We start from the raw sequence: 4,421 nt of genomic DNA, 5'->3' as shown, positions 1-4,421 counted from the left end.
AAGACCTTATGGTACCTTTTTTTTAAAAGAAGGAACTGGAGATACTGAAAAAGGGTAGAGTAGGACCCACAAAGATTGTTTAATAATATTGTAGGAAAAAGGGTTTAAAGAGGGATATTGGATTAGGAATTAGCCCAATTAGCCAGCCTTCCATTAGCTCATTATTCACATTAGAGTAATGCTGAATAAAATGATGTGGTCTTGAGATTTTTATTCCCCAAACTTTTTAACTGTGCTGGAGTTGCATATCCAGCAGAAAGCATCTCATCTCGTGGCTGGCCATGAAAGCCAAAGGAACGATTTTAGATTATCGTAATCCCAATTCCATACTGTATCACTTTTTATGGACCTTCTGAGTGTCCTCAAAAAAAAAAACCCACTACACAAAGAGAAGTACAGAAAGCCATAGTTCTGATGAGTATTACGCTGTCACAGGATGCTGTGGAAGGTCTCCTGGTTTTGACTGTTCTGTGCTGTTCGCTGCTTTCCTACAACTCCCCAGTGACTCCAAGCCCTCTCACCTGAATAGCATTAACTAGTTTGGAGCCTATGATTGTGTAGGTACCAGTTTTGTTTTCCTCTGTATGCACAGAATTTCAGATGCTATTTTATTGTGCGGCTGGTCACAGTAATATCAGTGTAACACTTCACAATCAGCTTTTGTGTTTATTATTTGGGATAATTTTTTATTTCCAGTCTTTGTCACCTTGTCATTCATCTTCCTGTTAAACTCATTTACCGATTCTGAATAGCAGAGGCCCCTCTAGTACCTGGTGCGCTCGCTCTCTCTTGCTTCATCTGCAGTGCAGCCTTAGCTAACCAGCGAAGAGCAGGGGTAGGAAAGCAGAGCAGTAACAACAGCTTCACCAAGAAGGCAGTTTTGCTCTGGGGCAGTGTAATGCCAGGAACCACGATCCTATTGACACTATCCTCTTTACAAGGCAGGTGTAATGGCCAAGTGCCAGTAGCAGAAGCAGCTCGTTGGTACCTAAATCTGGGACTGTCAGATGTTCCAGCCCTGCCTGCCTTAAGGGAAAAGTAACAGTTTCACACAACTTCTCATGCCGTGTTACTTGCTGCAGACTTTCAAGTGAGGTCCTGCCCCCACAAAATGTATCTGAGGCAACAGGTAGATAGAGCAAAGTCATGAAAAAACTGTAGCCTTGGATTTCCAACATCCCTGGAAACGCTAGGAACCCCGCCCATTACGTCAAGGAGTAACGTTTGTGTTTTTGCGGAAGATGTTGGGAAATGTAAATCCAAGTGACCCAACTTGCACTGTGAGGCTGCTTACCTTGCTTATACTGACCTTCTTCCTTGTTAACAGCCTGTCAGTCCATCCCACTGCACAGTCCTTGACATACTCTGATTGCAAGAACACTCCTCTTTTTGGAGCAAATGGTCAATACCAATGGTTGAAAACCTAGAGGCTGGATTTGATGGACGAAGCAGGCTTATTTGCTCTAGACAGGGCAGCCAAGCACCAGCTAAATTAAATCAAAGGTAGTGCAGCAGTGAGGGACGTTTTTCTTGCTGCTGTTGCTCGAGTGCGCCTCTATTGACTTTGCCACTAGCACTGCCTAGGAAGGAAAACACCCCTAACCATCGCCAAGCCTGGGTGAACACTAGGGGAATGTGAGACGCTGCTGCCGTTTAAAGCAAGAGGCTCTAATCCATATTTAAGGATGGCAATTTTAGAGCATAAGCATTAAGGAGGAAGCACACCAAGCTATGACCCTGGACAGGCTTTCTACACTGGTACACAGTAGCTCTAATACACAGGTAGGTTTGACAGCAAAGCACAGAGAACCTAAAGAGGAAGAGCTCCTGGGTTCCCCCCTGCCATTAACTAGGCTGTCAGATGTCTGACTGACAGAGAAAATGTTCTCTCTAGCTGTAATACAAGTACTTAAATTACAAATTGGCTATAAAACAGAGACCTCAGTAAAACCCCGCCCTCCCCTTCAATTTGTTCCTTATTTTAGCACTAATGCAAAGGCCGAAGGCAAACAGCATCCTTACAGCCTTCGCAGGGGTCACTGAATTTGTACTACCCGCATGTCTAAAACCTAATACAGGGATACTTACTTCATTACCAAGATGAAAAGAGCAACAACAAAACACCTGCAGTTAATGCAGAAGCCTTGTTTGAATTCCACCAGGCAAAGAATCAGTTTGAGGTAACCCAGACCACAACAACTTGCATTCCGTTTAAACCAGTATTTTTCGTATCATGAACAGAGTGAACATTGTGCTTACACCGAAACACCCGACATCATTAAGGAAAACAATACTTCACATTAGATTATTTTGGTATATGTGAAAACATCAGATTGCAAACTATATCCTTCATTTTATTATTATTATTACTGAGGTACAGAGTATGAGAGTGAGTAGTGACATTGCCAAGTCTAACGTATCACAATGCTGACCTGATACACTGACAAGTCTCCACATGGAGACCGTTTATTTCTTGATCAAAACATTCAGCTTTAAAACTGTGAAAAGGAAAGCTGAGGAGCTGGGCTGACCCAAGGTTTTCTGACTTGCAGTCCCGAGTTGGAAAGATGATCCTGTAACTCAAAACGTGTTGCAATAATTTAAGACCGCTTTGTGTTCCTCACAGCACTGAAAAAAGGTGATGGCAACGCATTTTAGATTATAAGTCATTTGACAATATACACTTTATTCTGATACAAAATTGAAGTATTTTAACAAATTTCAATCCATTATGGACTATACTGAAATTTTTAATTTCCATGCTATTTTTAAACTTGTTTAACCACAAGTTCTAAGATTTCAGCACGCTAGCACCATTGCTCTTGAAGTCTTTGCCAGTTATTATAACATATTATTCTGTTTCCAATCTTGCGATATTATCTTCTACATGAAGGCCATTTTTCTTCTACGGAGATACTTGCATTACTTTAGTTCAGGAAAAAGCTAATCTTAGATAGAGATGTCAACCTGTAGCACCCACAGCAGAAAAAGAATCGTCCATCAGATATCTGAATTTTAGTGATACTCAAGATCTTTCATGCTCCACACAATTTAAGATACAGACACTTGTCAGAGACCACAGACTGATACGCAAGTGAATATTCCACCACAGTGTAGACAGCATATGAAAACATGTTAATGTCTTAAACACAGGAACCAAAGACAGCAAGTCAGTACATCACACAATTGATGCTTGAAGGACTAGAAGCATTCCCCTTCCCGTCTTAAATATTTAAAGGATATCACAGTTAAGATGCTGTGTTCAATTTCAGTGTTCTATAATAACAAAACACTTATCACATCTGCATCAACCTGGGCCCCTTTTGGGGAAACACATTTTTACTACCTGGAAGTACCATTTGCTTTTAGATTAACACACAGGTTTAGGTATCAAATAAACTTCCGTAGACCTGCAGCTGAGGGACCAAACCTTCGTTAGCTTTACATCCTTACGTCCCTGTCTCCATTTACGGCTGTTTTTTAAAATCCCAGCCACTATAGAAAAACCTAGCCATGAAACAATGTTCTTAACTCTTGGAAGTGCCTCTTGGACAAAGATACACTTGACCCGAGAGAGAAACACTCCTTAAGGATGTGTTTATCTTTGACAAGGTTTATTTCTGAACAAACTGGGGTATGAATAATTGAAATTAAGCAAATTAGTTTAACAAGAGTGTGAGAAATCCAAGTGTGAAAATAATTCTAACAGTGAATATCTAGTTCTATACACGGTGCAAAAAGACCCCTCCAGAGCACAGAACAAGTCTGCAGCAATGCAGAATCCCCCGATGTTAAGGAAAGGCAGAGCTTTGCTCTATACACAGGCCTAGTAATGGGATGCAAACGAGAAAGTTTTTGTTAGAACTGGCAAAGGTTTTCCACCTCTAGGTGTAAGAGAGCAAGCTTGTCACCTCAGCAACAAGCTGTCTAGCATACTGCACTAAGGAGAGACTGGGACCTTACTGCAGCAGTTTTAAATTTTGGCTCAGCCTTGGCTAACCAAAAATGTTTGTCAGCGTTTTTTTTTTTAAATATATACAGTCATTGTGAGATTTCCATTAAGTAGCTCCCGATTAGATGAAAACCTTGACATTACCATTGTAAATTACTTCCAAGTTAAAACTTTCAGTTGTATGTTACAATGTCAAGAGTTTGCTTTCTGGATGTTTACAGACAGCAGGTAACAAGTTTAAATACTTGAATCAGTCTGTGAACATGCCTAAGCCCCAGGTTAAACTGAAATGCACAGGTTCTGTTAGACTTTATTTTGAGTAACTGAAGCATAACCAACACTAAAATAGAAACTGGCATCGCAGAAATAGTGCACAGACTCAATAACGTATTGGTAAGTTTAAATAGGTACTAGTCTGCTATATAAAGGAGTTAAAAATAGCCCAGACCTGTAACAATCGAAGGTGCAG

The sequence above is a fragment of the Aptenodytes forsteri genome, unplaced genomic scaffold (genome assembly GCF_000699145.1).
Source record: "Aptenodytes forsteri isolate BGI_AS27 unplaced genomic scaffold, ASM69914v1 Scaffold257, whole genome shotgun sequence".
Taxonomy (NCBI): Eukaryota; Metazoa; Chordata; class Aves; order Sphenisciformes; family Spheniscidae; genus Aptenodytes; species Aptenodytes forsteri.
This window is presented reverse-complemented; position numbering follows the sequence as displayed.